The 15,659-nt window shown below is 33.2% G+C and overlaps 1 long non-coding RNA gene across 2 annotated transcripts; it reads right to left on the reverse strand.

Moving 5' to 3' along the window:
* Positions 1 to 827: 827 nt before the first annotated feature.
* LOC145006123 (uncharacterized) lies at positions 828 to 2,934 on the reverse strand. 2 transcript variants are annotated; one of them, XR_013662802.1, is made up of 4 exons: positions 2,613 to 2,934; positions 2,362 to 2,493; positions 1,260 to 1,397; positions 828 to 1,128 (listed from the first exon to the last, which is right to left on the reverse strand). It is a non-coding gene; the product is annotated as an uncharacterized LOC145006123 (long non-coding RNA). The 2 variants fall into 2 exon arrangements; XR_013662801.1 differs by having other exon boundaries at positions 828 to 1,397.
* Positions 2,935 to 15,659: the final 12,725 nt, after the last annotated feature.

Here is a 15,659-nt window from a genome sequence, read left to right on the forward strand (position 1 = left end):
ATATGAAAATGAATCACGTTTTGAGTACCACAAAAAACAATGACCTCCTAAAAACCTGCACATATTTATTGATATTTTTTTTTGTTACTTTTGGTACAAAAAGAAAAGTTTGTAGTTGTTTCTTCCTTCCCCTTTAAACCGAATGCTCTATTAAAAATAATCAAAATAGCGAACCACTTTAATTTATAAAAAATAGCTCAAAGTTTAAGAACTCATTTAAATCCTATGTAAATGCTAATTCTTCTTCTCATCTATTTCTATATGCAAATGAATTCAGAAAAATTAAAAGTTTGATTTGAACTTATTTAAATCTTCTATGTACTCTATCCCACCATACATCTCTAATATTTTATGATTGTCACAAAAAATGAGTTTAATGTATGGTCTCAATAGATGCATTGCAGCCAACAATTTGGAATTAGTTTATACATAAATAGAACATGAATCCTCATGGTAATTGGATTAGAGGTGTTTACCATTTAAGAAGATGTCAAGGTCCCCTCCTCTGGTCCCTTATCATAACAGTCCTCACTGGTATGTAGGTGAAAAGATTAAAGATTTGATGCACGAAACATTACATTTAGTTGTTAGATTAATGCCAAAAGGGTAAATAACTCATGATCTTGAAACAATTTCAAGTATTTATAGATTCCTAGTAGAACAAATATCCTACTTCTTTTGTTGTATGGGCACAACTGGAGCAACTCCAAATTATGTCCCACCTCACATTCATGCTGCATATTTTAAAGGCAACATCACATATACAAACATATGGTTTAGGAATACAATCAAATAAGATAAAAAAATATAAATGTAGATTTGCATACTCAAATGAAATTGTGGAAGTAAATTAGAACAAAAAGTGAAGCAACTAAAAGTACCTTGATATCGATATTGAGAGGTTATTCAAGAGCGAGAAACAAACACTAACCCATTATACTTGATTCTAGATTTTGAATGAAATGTTCAAAGAAGAACTTACTCTCGGTTAGTGTTTTTCCTCCTTATAAGACCATACATTAATTGTGGTATTTTCTTAAGTTCTTTAGACAAAAAAAAAAAAAAGAACCAATGATCGAACTACCACAGGCATGCATAGGGGTGAAACATATTCAATTTGTCAACTTCCTGCCAGATGTCTGAAAGCTTTTCATATGATGGAAAATTAAAATAAAAGAAGTAAGAAGCTCATAACTATGAAAAAAAAATTGAATTCCTTGACCAGATTGGTGAAGAAACAAAAATATATCAACACTCACCTTTTCAGCAATGTGGATGACATCTTTTTAAAACATGGATGACTTCTTTAAGGTTTAAAGATTGTTGCTTGCTATAAAAGATAGATGAGAACTTTGCTTAAGAATAACAGCAATTACAGAAATCACTTTCCCCAACCCCTGTTAGATGGTAACCATAATATGTTAGATGGTAACCATAATAAGTTAGCAACGATATCAATAGTAAACAAACAACCCATATAGATTATCAAATTTTATGACACTAGAAAAAACAAAAAGAAATACGGACATAAGGTTGTAATCTTTGTTGTATACTCCTGAAAGAAAAATAAATTATTGATTTAGGGTTAAATGCTACAATTAGAAAGATTGCAAGTTTTTGTAACTTGTAAACCAACCTCAGCTTTTCAAATATATAATCAAGGTCCAATTTCATGGACTTTAAGAGACGTGTATTTGTAAAAGATCAATTTACACCTCTGCATAACAATACTCTGAATAGTATTAAAATGAGAAAACACTACATTACTATCTTACAAACACCCCAACCTGCAATTATGTAAAAAAAAAAAGAAGGATATAAATTTTGACAAAGAAACTGGATAGATAAATACAGTGAATCATTTAAAAAGAAGACCTATTAAAGATTCTCAAAGGTACTACGGCATTTTCATGTTGATTGTGGAATTGAAGTATAAAACAGCCTAATTTCCAATCAATATTAATTCATGAACTGGCATAAATAAACGCAAGCATAAAGATAAACATATTAACACATAAACATACACAAAGTACATGTTTGAGTGAGAGGAGGCATGTAAAAAGCATACAAATCGGGAAAGCAAATTCAAAAATCAGAAAGATGCCCCAAGATGCAAAGCACTATATTGAAAGGAAAATATTACATCTAAATTTGATACATATCTGAAATCTATTATTGCAATAGAGTATACGGTAAGACTTTATGAACCCTAAATTGAAACACGACATAGTTTTAACATAGTAACACGAAACCGTATTCGTACAAACAATCAAACCAATACTTTTATTTTCGAACAAAGAACATCATATTTAGAATATTGTTAGTTTCACTAATTAAGGTAAAACTTTAACTTTGAATTACCTCTATTCTTCTCATGGTCTCATTAATCCTATGTCCACCGATTGTAAGTGTGGTTGGAATTTATTTAGGGCTCAAATGAAGAAGTTCATCAAGGTAGAGGTGGAGTCGGTGTTTTCTACTTCCCCTTTGTTCCTGCGACAAGTCAAATCATTGATTTGATTTCATGGAGATAAGAGAGAATAGATGGATTTAGGGCTTCTAAGCACCAACCACATAACATAGAAAGAATGAAAGAGGATTAAAAAAATTACCTGAAATTGTGATTCTTACTGCAAAATTCATGAGATACGCAGACGATCGAAGCATTAGGCACATGGAGGTGATATAAGGAGAGATAATGAACACCGATGAACACAACTACGACGATTTGTTTTCACTCGATAGCCGATGATTCCAATAGCAGTATCAGTGGTGTTGTGTGTGGGTTTTATGTGAATCCCTTTAACTCCTATTGGAAGAAAAAATGAGAGTTGTCGGTTAGAAATGCGATCAACAGATTGAGATTCGAGGTTGGAGGTGGGAGATGGAGAAGTTTCTTGAAGAATGAATGAAGTGGCCGCTTAGATGGGGCATCAAAAGGTGAAGGATTTTTGTTGCATAAAAAAGATAGTTTTCCACAAAAACCGGCAACGAAGCTTTAATTTTTTTTATAAATTTCAAGTGAAGCAACAAAACAAACCATCAAGGATCCTATTAAAGAGGTTAGAATGATGTTACAACAACCATAGGGTGTTTAGAAAATACAACCTTTGTAGCCTTTGGACCCTAGTGGATTTGGGTTGTTGAAGTAGATGGCAAGAACAAGGAGCTTGATCTTCTCTACAAGTAATCCACCAATAACAATAAGGTACCAAAGTTGCTAGATTTCTTCTTATACAACTTTGTTCTTTAAGCCTTAAGTGCTTAAACAATTAAGCACTAAAAGGAAGACACAAAGTAAACACCAAAAGCTAGTAATATCTTCAAAAGATGAAAGAACTTCAAGCTCCTTAGTAGCTCACAATTTTGAGAGAAAGAGAGGAGAAGTGTTTAGACCAAAAACTTGTGAATCCTCCATGTATAAGACCCTCTATTTATAACCACATCCAAGCATGGCCTTTTGAATATAATATTAAAAAATATGGGCTATAAAGGAGAGGCATGGGAGCAAAATGATAGAGGTTGAGAAGCAACCTCCATGCTTAGAAAAAGTTTCGGTTATGCCTCCTAAAGAGGACAAAAATTGTCTACTAGTCTTTTAAGCATGGTAGAGTAAGCCTTTGATTTAATCATGGTTAACCAAAGTGTCTAGAACTTTGTACATTACTTATTTTATGATACCTTATCATATGAAGACTATTTTTCTACTTCTTACAATATTGTTTTCATACAACAATAATTTTTCTCTAATTAAATACGAGAGTTTTATTTATTTATTAATATCAAATATATAATAAATATTCAATAAGTACCAACTTGATTAAGGTGTGACCCTATAGGATCATATGTTATTAGCAATGTCACTTAATAATGATTCTTGGGCATATATATATATATATATATATATATATATATATATATATATATATATATATATATATATATATATATATATATATATATATATATCCCACTTACACAAGATTCATTAAAGATTGACATAGATAGTAGCTGAAATCTAGCAACAGGCTACTACCCCTAATAACACACGAAGGATGCCATCAATCAACATCCAATTCCAAGAGCTCACTAGCTACAATTGAAGTATAAGGTCTATGTATCAATATTCGGATATGAGACCTGGAACGTGATCATTCTCATTTGCCATCTAACTTTGAAGAAAGGCGCCTTAGATGTCTAACTCTCAACACATAAAAGGAACAAAACCCATCTTCACTACATACACACTCTCATATAGTTCATGCTCTACCCAACAAAGGCTTTTGTAACTTCGCGGTTACTAACAACGTTTAACCATGTCAAAGTATAACAATCCCCATACTTGAGTTCTCCAATATGCATCTCAAGTCGAAAGACATAAATATATTTACATGTGATCAAGATTCACTTATGATATCGATCCATAAAGTGACTCTTGATGCGGGTAATATCCAACGGTTGTTCTCAAACAAGTACATATGAATTTGGATGAAACACCTTGCTATTTCACCTCTTAAAATCAACCAAGCCGATTCATATTAGTCTTAATTCACAGCTGCTCCCGCAACAGTGACAAACTACGAATAAAATTTGAATAATTAGATTATTCAAGGATTAAATAACATGCTAATATAGAACACAATAATATTCAACACAAAAGTGATGTCTCATATTCATAGGAGATTACATATCATTGCTACATAGTTCTCAATATCCAGATATTGATCAAGTACAGATTTAAATCCAATCACTAGCTAATCGTAGACCGATTCCTTTTTCATGACTCTCAAACTTTCTTTGATGTAGATCCTTTGTGAACAGGTCTACTAGATTATCATCTGTATGAATCTTTTCAATGCGTACATTTCCTAATTCTTATTCCTGACGAATGAAATTGATTTTTTGTTGAATGCGTCTAGTCTTGTTGGTGACCATCGGGTCTCTTGCGATAGTGATGGCACCAGTGTTGTCACAAAGCATCTCAATGGCATTCTTGATGCTTGGAACAACATATAGATCATCGATGAATGTCTTCATCTAATCAACTTCTTGAGCTGCTTCACACGCAGATATCTAGTCTGATTCTATTGTAGAGAGTGCAACCACTTCTTGCTTCGAACTCTTCCAGGATATGGCTCCTCCATTAAGTGTAAACACATATCCCGACAGTGATCGTGAGTTATCTGGATTAGTGTTGAAACCAATGTCATTGTAATATCTTACAGTGAGCTCTTCTTCAACTCCTCCGTAGACCAGAAACATATGTTTAGGTCTTCTTGAGTACTTAAGTATGTTCTTAACACCGACCCAATGCTTTCTGCCAGGATTAGCTTGATATTTACTAGTTATACTAATATCATAAGCTACATCTAGCCTTGTACATGTCATAACATACATAATTGAACCTACTGCTAAAGCATACTGTATGTATTTCATTCTTTTGATCTCATCTTGAGTATTAGGGCTATCCGCATTAGAAAGACTGATACCGGTAAGTATGGGAACAATTCCTCGTTTCCAATTATCCATTGAAAAACGTTTTATGATTTTATCAATGTACACTACAAGAAAAATACAATTTTTTTTAGGGAAGGTAGCTATGGAACGTATTTTCGTTGTTAATCTACAATGGATCATGCTATGGAATGTCGTTCCATAGCAAGGTTGCTACCACATTGTCTACGAAATTTATCTCCGGTAGCGAGAATAGGACTTGCTAGGGAAAAAGCTACCCCCTCCATATCCGTTGGTATTATGCTACCGATATTTCTATGGGAAAAAATTCGTAGCAATTTTCCAATGAAATTTGTTACGAAATCACTTTCTGTTGTACTGTTGCTATGGAATTAATTATCGTGGTAACTATGTAATGGACTTTGTGACGGAAACCAATTCCATAGTTGCTTTTCTATGGAAGTACCATTCCTAGGTATTTGCTAGGGAATTCTGCTTTGGAATTTGATTTCATTCGCTTGTTTTTCTATGGAACAAAAAATCTAGTTAATTTGTGACGATATTTGTTACGAAATTATATTCCATAGCAACGTTGATGATGAGTAGTTCAATTTCATAGATATTTAGCTATGGAAATTTGCACCAGAAATAAAACTTGTGGAATCATCAAGTTCATGATGGTGTGTTTTGTGTGTTTTTTTTGTTGAGATGTTGTATGCTTAATTAATTTTATTATTCTATGGATAAATTATTATTATGATCAATGGAATTTGTAAGATATGGTTTGAATGATATGTTTTTGAACTGGTAATATATTTTGTTTGTTTTATTGTATTTTATATGTAATTAATTCTAGGAAAGAACACACATTTTCTATTACATATGTTTATGTTATCTTGAATAAGTTTTTAGAATGTTAATGTAAAAAAACTGGATTATAACATAAACGATTACTTAATTGGATATTTAATAAAAATATTGTACATGCAAATATCTCAAAAACACATATCCCTTTTTAGTAAATGCTTTCAATGTACCAACGAATGATAAAATTTCATTTTATTTAATTCTCGTGAAGGGAACTAATACATAACATCACATTTACCAATTTGCATACAAAACCTAAAAATTGTACAATGCAACCATCCTTTTATAAAGAAATAAAAATATCTAGTCAATATCTTCTTCCTCCTCTTCTTCTTCATTGCTCGATGTACTATAGTCATAACTAGCCTCACTGTCAGGAATACCATCATTGTCGTCCTCATGAATTTCACCTTCTTCATTAATGTTATTTTCATTATTTGAACCGTTGCTTGACATGTCGTGATCATCATAATTGTCTGTATTGGCTATACTAGGTATAATGATTTCATTTTATTCAACTTCATCTTCTTGGAAAGCAATGTATTTCCGAGGATGATTTTCATCAGTCTAACCACGAGGTTTAACTTTAAATACAACCTACTAATCCGAGTTGTTTGTTTCGAACTTGGGTAAGGAATGTAACACACCTGAGTGGCTTGCATGGCTAAAACAAACGGCTCGAACTTGTTGTATTTTCTTTTGACGTTTATCACGACTAATTTATATTATTTGTGAACCTTAACTCCTATGTTATGTATTGGATCATACCAATGACATTTAAACAAAACTGTGGTTTTAATTGGGTAACAAGGGTACTTGATTTCTAAAATTTCCTCTACCTTACCGTAATAATCACCTCCTTGGCTACTAACACACAATTCGCTATTGATTGTTGATTTGTTCAGACCATGAGCTTCTGTGTGAAACTTGTAACCATTGACAAAGTATACACTATATAATTTCACTTTTTTGAATGGCATCTTGGAAAGGTCAGATATATACTTGTTGTTTATCCGGATCTTACGTGCCTATATGAAAAATGGTAAAACACTTAATTAGAGTTAATTATAACCATAAAAAATAATAAAATACAAAAATAACACCCACATGGTTTTGAAACCATACTACAAAGTTCTTCTAAACTTCAGCTACGAGTTTCTGTTCATCCATATCCCCAATAATTTCATTCAAATCTTCTTCAAATATTATGTATTACCATTTGAATAACATTTTTAAAGTTACTATGATGTAATAAACAAAATCATGCATGTAAAAGTTATTCAGAGCAATTACAGAACAAATTATTATTATAATTAAAAGTGAAGCATATGTTACTTACCTGATGTAATGTTTGGTCTTACAAGTATGTAAGTTTGGGCAACATGCACTTCCTCATCAGACAACATTCCATTCCTGAATCTTCCATAATGACGAACAGGATATGAAAATATATCTAACATTTCATTGTTAGCATCCGGTTGCTCATCTCCTCCTCCATCATCAGTTCGAGGCAAATTTCTGTTACGTGTAAGGACACCAGTCTCGAAATAATGAGAGGAAAATATTGATGCCTCACGAAGCAAGTATGTGTTAACAACGAACCCTTCCACTCGAGATTTATTTTTCACACTTTTTTTCAAATGATTTAGATATCTATAGTGAAGAATATTTAAACTAGCTTACAAAAATAGCAATATACATTATGATGTAACATACAAACCTTTCAAATGGATCCATCCACCGATATTGGATGAGACCGACTATGTTCGCTTCGTATGGAAAATGTACTGGTAAATGTTCCATGGAGTTAAAAATACTAGGGACAAACATGGTCTCTAATTTACATAGAATTATTGGGATCTCGGTTTCAATCCTTTCCATGTTTTTTGTTATGATTGATGTTGTTGTTAATGTTTTGAAGAAAATACTCAACTCTGTTAATGCTTCCCACACATTTTTGGCAACATCTCATGAAATGCAATTGGCATCAATCTTTGCATAAAAACATGACAATCGTGGCTTTTCATTTCGAACAGTCTACACCCTATTAAATCAACACCCACCTCCCCCCCTAAATTAGAAACATAAACATCGAGGAAACACAATTTCTCCACCCATTCACATATGGATTTCTTTTGATTCCTGTCCAGAGCATCGTACGATCTTTCATTATCTTCGATTCCTTTTCTCTTCCTACAATAGAGCTGCAGATCTCTTCTCGTTGCTACATTGTCCTTTGTCTTCCCTTTAACATCCATTATAGTGTAAAAAAAAAGTTCTCAAATACACTTTTCACAATATGCATAACATCACAATTATGTCTAATGAGGTTTGTTTTTCAATATGGTAAATCCCAAATATGTTATTCTTTTTCCAACCATAATCGCCACATCTTTTGTTTACATCATTAGCATTTAGTTCAACCACTTTTACCAAACCTAGTTGTTCAATCTCCCTTAAAGTTTGTTCATCATTCTTACTTGGAGGAGGACCTTCTGTCACTTCATGATTCCTCTTGAACTTATATTTATTCTTTCTATATGAGTGATTTACCTGTAGAAATCTTCTATGGTAGCCAAACCATGACATCTTATTACCATTCTTTAGTCGGAATGCTTGTATATGTTTCCCACAATGTGGACATGTTATCTTACCTGTTGTAAACCATCCAGACAACATTACATATGTTGGAAAATCGCTTATTGTCCACATCAAAGCTGCTCTTAAATGAAAATTCTGTTTTAAAGATATATCATATGTTATTACGCCTTCTTCCTATAACTGCTCCAACTCTGCAACAATATGTTGCAAAAATACATCTATTATATGCTTAGGGTTGACGATACTGCCACAAGTATGGTAAAAAAAAACATGTAAGGCTCTTTCATACACATAGAAGGTGGCAAATTATAAGGTGTTATAATAATAGGCCAAGATGAATTTTGTTTTCCATATACTCCATGTGGCGCAAACACATCTATACTTATGCCTAATCTAACATTACATATTTCTGCTGCAAATGAAGGATGGATTTGTTCAAAGTGCTTCCAAGCTTCTGAATCGGATGGATGACACATTACCCCAACATCATGTCCATGATTCTTGGAGTTTCATCGCATGGAAGCGGATGTGGCTTGTGAAGCATACAGTCTCTTCAACCTTGTAGTCAAAGGAAATTAATACATTTTCTTAAAGGATACACGAGAACATCTAGCCAAAAATTTTGACCGTTTGTACCTATCTGCATTGCAAAATTTACACCGATAAAGATCTTTGTCTCGCCTCAAATATATCATACATCCAGACCTGCAATAGTCAATCATCTCCATATGCAAACCTAGTGCTTGTATTAACTTTTTGCTCTCGTATAAACTACCTACCATATTATTCTCCTCCGGTAACACATCATTTATCAACTAGCAGATAACATCATAACTTTGCTCAGGTATGCGATACTCTGATTTTATATTCAATAGTCTAGCTACAACTGACAGTTGTTTGACTTTTTTACATCCAGACGAAAATTCTTTATCGGCTGCATCTAACATATCAAAGATTTTTTTATCTAGTGCATTTGCCTCTTCCTTAGGATTACTAGGATTTAAATCAGGAGCCATTGCATCTATGACCATTTCTCTATTAGAACATTCACCTTCATTCAAATTTGTGTTTGAATCATCCACCCCTAAAAACGTATTGTCATCATCAATGGATGTTTCGCCATGTTTATTCTAAAATCAATATTCCTCAACAAAACCTGACTTGTACAAATGATGATTAACAATATCAACGTCTCTATATGGTATGTTACGACAATTGATGCATAGGCATTTGATTTTATCTTTGTCCATGAATCTATGTTGACTGCTAGCAAAATGTATGAGTTTTTTCACTCCTTTTATGAAAACAGGCAATACACAGCTACAATTATCTTTTCTTTCATACATCCACTTTCTATTTGGATTTTTCATGGTGTTAAATTTGCAAAGTAATAACACAATATTATATGTTCATCAATGTTGCTTTGAATTAATAGATGAGATTTGAAGTAAATATATATGTACAATATAAATATTGCAAACGTACCTTAACAACAACTCGTTTCACAAAGCTAATGACCAAATGTTGAACCCATATTCAAAGTTTTCTAATTTGAATGGTTGAATCACTTTGAAATTTTGATAATGGCTCAGAATATTAGTATAATGGTTTAATTGAGTTTGACACTTGCAAAACACATATTCAAAGAAAGTGTGTCTCAGGGAACCTTCGACAACCCTTGATTTCGATGTGTTGGATGGATACTAGGTCAAATTATTGGGCCGATATTATTCATTACTAGGTTAAAACCCATGTAGTATACGAATAATTATAAATTTAAATAACATTCATAATAAATATAGATATAGAGCTGATTATATATATATATATATATATTATTTTCCTTATTAACAACTTAATTACACACTTATTTTTAATTCCATTAACTATATTTCATTACCAAAAAAGATTTAAACCTACTCAAACACCATAGCAAGCAAAAATGACTAAAATGACTTTTTACCAGAAAATAACAACATAAAAAAAGTATATACAACTACATATGCAATACAATATAAACACTAATATTGAAACTCCAATATATTATCAACCATTTATATTTTTAAGAAATATACAAAACCTACCATACTCTACATAATAATGATAAACCATGCAATATCGTCTTTATGGATCCTCATTCTCTTCATGGCCTATTGCAAATTCCCCTTTAATAGAACGATGTGGCTCTTCACATTGGAATGTGATGTTATTCATTTTAAGTATATGAACAACATCAACAGTGTGCAACAACTCTTTGGCATTATCAACAACCCCCGTGTACTCTCCATTATCTGGAACTGCCCAACCAAAATATGCATCAAGTAATTGTAAACCTACGTATTAATGACACTAAATATTAATAAATGGAATAGATTACATATAATTACTAAAATTACACATACCATTCCTTGTCCGAACATGGTTTTAATGTTATTATGCAATTCAAATGTGCGTATAAATAAATCAGCATTCAGATATTTGGGACCCATTCCTTCAATCATGTGAAGGGATGTTGTTTTGAACACTTAAGGATTACCCCCCGCTTCATACATCTTCTTTGAACTTCAAAAATTTAAATACACAGTAAATAACTAATAAATAAAGTTGTATTTCATCAAATATACATGCATTAGTTGATGTTTATTGAGAATTAGAAAATAATTGTAGAAATGATTTCTTTTTCTAGCCCTAATATTACAACAATCCGACTTAAAATCTCTAATGGGAGATCATCTAACGAACGACAACTTCTTGTATTATTCTACTTAGAAAATACACATTAGAGTAGTTGATTTCAATTATTTTTAAAAAAAAAATTAGGTGTACCTCTGAAAAACATTATAAGAGGGTATGGAAAAAACTTACTTTATGATTATCTGGAAGCGAGGACTAAATACAAGAGTCACTATTATCGGATAAAATCGATTTTAAGAATGATTACCCTGCGATGATTTGGGGGTTTAAGTGTTCGTCTGCAGTTTTATCGTCCGGAAAAGTTGAGACGTTCTAAATGGTTGAAGAACTGAAACCACGACGTGATGTCAGAGGCATGATGACGCCTTAACGATATAAAGTGCAAAAAGACCAAAGTGCCCTTGAAATCATTCCAAATATGTGATTACTAAGGGTAGTTTTGTCAAAACACATTATTCAAAAATTATAACCTTTTATGGGTCACAGTGGACCTTTGGCTATTGAAATGAAGAAGACTAAATAACATATATATATATATATATATATATATATATATATAAAATAATTCATAATAGAATACATTTATATTATATATATTCATGTATTGATATTAAACCAAATTATAAATTAATATATATTAACATTTAATCAAATTACAAGTATGTATTCACATTACACCAAAAAACATATATAATATGCATAACTAATTGTGTGAATAAAACAACCATCATATAACTACTCTAAACTAACGTCAAACATCTTAGCAAACTCAACCAAACATGCATCCCACAAACAAATATCACAATTAAACAACCAACTGTATTCATGCATAAAATCTATTCCATAACTGCTCACAGAAGGATACTTTGCACAACTTTTATGCAAGCCATGAAATCGTATCCGCTTTTATCTCCTTACCCTTACCAAGTGGCTTCGAACCTTGTAACACGGTTCTCTCAGATTCCAACTTCTTCTTGTATTAATGTAAGCATTATTCAACATGATCAGAGCTTCTTGCTTCTTTTCATTGCCTTCGGCCATCAACAACATTCCCAAAATGAAGATCACATCCAACTGTTTCCCTACTTCATCTTGTCCTGACATAAAATACCTCACCTAAAATACATTAAGTAGTCATATAATTTTAATAATACAAATATAGAAAACAAATTGCATTCGTAATTATCCGTATGCATAAAAAAAGAGTACCATTCCATCGTTGAAGAGTATGTGTGGGTTGTTCAGCTTTCTGCATCTGCGGATGACTTCGTACATATCAACACTAAATGGACGAAACCTTAATCAATTTGTGTCCATGGCTTTACATATTGTGTTTAGTGTTGCATAATCTCTAAAGAGTTTTCAATTATAATTCACAAATCAACAAAATTCATCTATTAAACACTAAATTAACTATGTGTACAAATATAATAAAAGTATTGTACACCATAATTACACTAATTGGCACTTAAAAGCATTGATTGGTGATTTCCCCCAACCATAGTTACTATTTTTCGATCATTTGCGATGGAAAAGCAGTGATCCTTGTTCCTTGTTGTCTTGTTCGCATTATTTCTGATGAAGAACTCGATGCCATGATGCTGAAATGCTTCGAGTGTAATCCAAATTATGTAAGAACAAGGATTTTAGGGTTTATTGATCAACATACCGGGAGTTTAATGCTTTGGAATGGATTGTATTTGATCTATCGTTGATAAACTAAAACGACAAAATGACTCTGACTCCAAATTATGGCGCCTAAGTGTTTAGACTATACATTGACCTAATTGCCCTTAAACGTACAAAGGTTAATATGTAAATTGCCATGGTATTTTTGTCAATACCGAAGGGCATTTGTGTAAAAACAAATTATTCAAACATTATAACTTTTTATGGGTCAAAGTGGAACTTTGGTAGCTCAAATGAAAAAACGAGCTTCAATAAAAATATTGAAGGAATTGGGATTCAGACCTGTGACTTAGGGAAACATGAAAGACACGTCTTCCAGCTAAACTAAAAGTAACTTTCGTTTCTTAAAATTGATTATCTTTAATATTATGCTTATTAATTTGGTAGCCCATATGTCATGGTAACACTATAACCAACTACCATGTTGATCAGTTACCCATATATCATCCATGGGTGTTACCATGACACTATAAGCAACTACCATATTGACCAATGACCAGTATGTCATCCATGGGTATACCATGACACTATAAGCAACTAGCATATTGACCAATGACCCGTATTTCACCCATGCATGTTAGGATGACACTATAAGCAACTGTCATGTTTACCAATGACTCGTATGTCATCCATGGGTGTACCATGACACTATAAGCAATTACCATGTTGACCAATGACCCGTATGTTATCCACGGGTGTTACTATGACACTATAAACAACTACCATATTGACCAATGACACGTATGTCATCCATGGGTGTTACTATGACACTATAAGCAACTACCATGTTGACCAATGACCCATATTGTAACGTCCCAAAAACACAGTCTGAAAATTTCGTTTAATTTAATGATAAAACCATAGTCAATAAACCTCATATAGAAATCATAAGTTATGTAGCTCAAAATATTATAACAATTCTCAAATATATCAGAATATAAACATCCCAGGCTGAACAAATGGTGTGTGCACTGCAATCTTCCTGAGCTCCTCTTTTGAAAACTGAGTACCTGAAACCAAAACTGAAACTGTAAGCACGAAGCTTAGTGAGCTCCCCCAAACTACCACATACCATATAATAACATATAAACACATATTAGGCCTTGCCCACTGCATCGGGATGAAGCCCGGAAACTGCATCGGACCGAAGTCCGGAACTGACTGGGACCTTGTCCCCTGCATCGGACTGAAGTCCGGAACTAACTGCATCAGACCAAAGTCCGGAACTGACTGGGACCTTGTCCCCTGCATCGGACCAAAGTCCGGGACTAACTGCATCGGACCGAAGTCCGGAACTAACTGCATCGGACCGAAGTCCGGAACTGACTGGGCATAGCATAGCATAGCAAAACACATATCAAATAGCATAACACACATGATCATAAACTTATATACTGCATACTACATCAGGCCGTAGCCCATAACACTTAACACATAAATCTTGTCTGAGCCACGAAGGCATCAAACAAACTAACAACTGCATCAGACCCAAGTCCGAAAACTAATGCTACTAAACGGGCTGACATTGTGGCCTTAGACCCATTCCTACCGAAAGGAAACTCACCTCACACTCCTGAAGTCCCGTTGGCACAATCCCACACTGCTGAAGTCTCGCAGACACCACCCCAGCTACTGGCTGACAGATTCCCGAACTGTCAACACCAAATAACACCCAATTAATAATTAGGTTCTAACACACAACTAAAAATACATGCTTTGGATAATTACTACATTACCCCTAGCTTGGCTTACCTAAGCCCAAGGCCCAATCCATAGGCCCAAAGTCAACTAGGGATCAAAGTCCAACATATGGCCCAATTGATCAGTCCAGTCCAATATGTATCGTTCTAGGGCCCAATATCATACAACCATCTAGGCCCTAACTATGGCCCAATTTTCCAAATTGGGCCCAATCCTTCATATGGGCCTTACCCTAAAGCCCAACTAATTACTCTAGTCCATTTGATTATTCTCGGATGGCCCAATACAAAGCCCACGTGAAATTAGGGTTTCACATCAAATGATAACTATGGTTAAGTGTTTCTTACTTAACCCACTAGGGACTTAATCCGTTAAGGACTTAATCCATTAAGTCCATTATTGCTTAGATTAATTTCTGCCAATGATTATTATTTAATATTTCACTTATTAGATAATTCTCGTGTGCCCTGATAAATTCCCAAATATTAGTATTTTCTCAATTAACTCATTAAGGACTTAGTCCATTAAGTTCTTTACTCTACTTGATAAATGATATGAAATAGTTTGGGCTTAATTCACAATCTAATCCCAATGGCCCAAAAGTAGGTCCAATAAAAGTCTAAGGCCCAATTACTCACAATTAGGGTTTTCCA

The sequence above is a fragment of the Lactuca saligna genome, chromosome 7, assembly GCF_052625555.1.
Source record: "Lactuca saligna cultivar CGN05327 chromosome 7, ASM5262555v1, whole genome shotgun sequence".
NCBI lineage: Eukaryota > Viridiplantae > Streptophyta > Magnoliopsida > Asterales > Asteraceae > Lactuca > Lactuca saligna.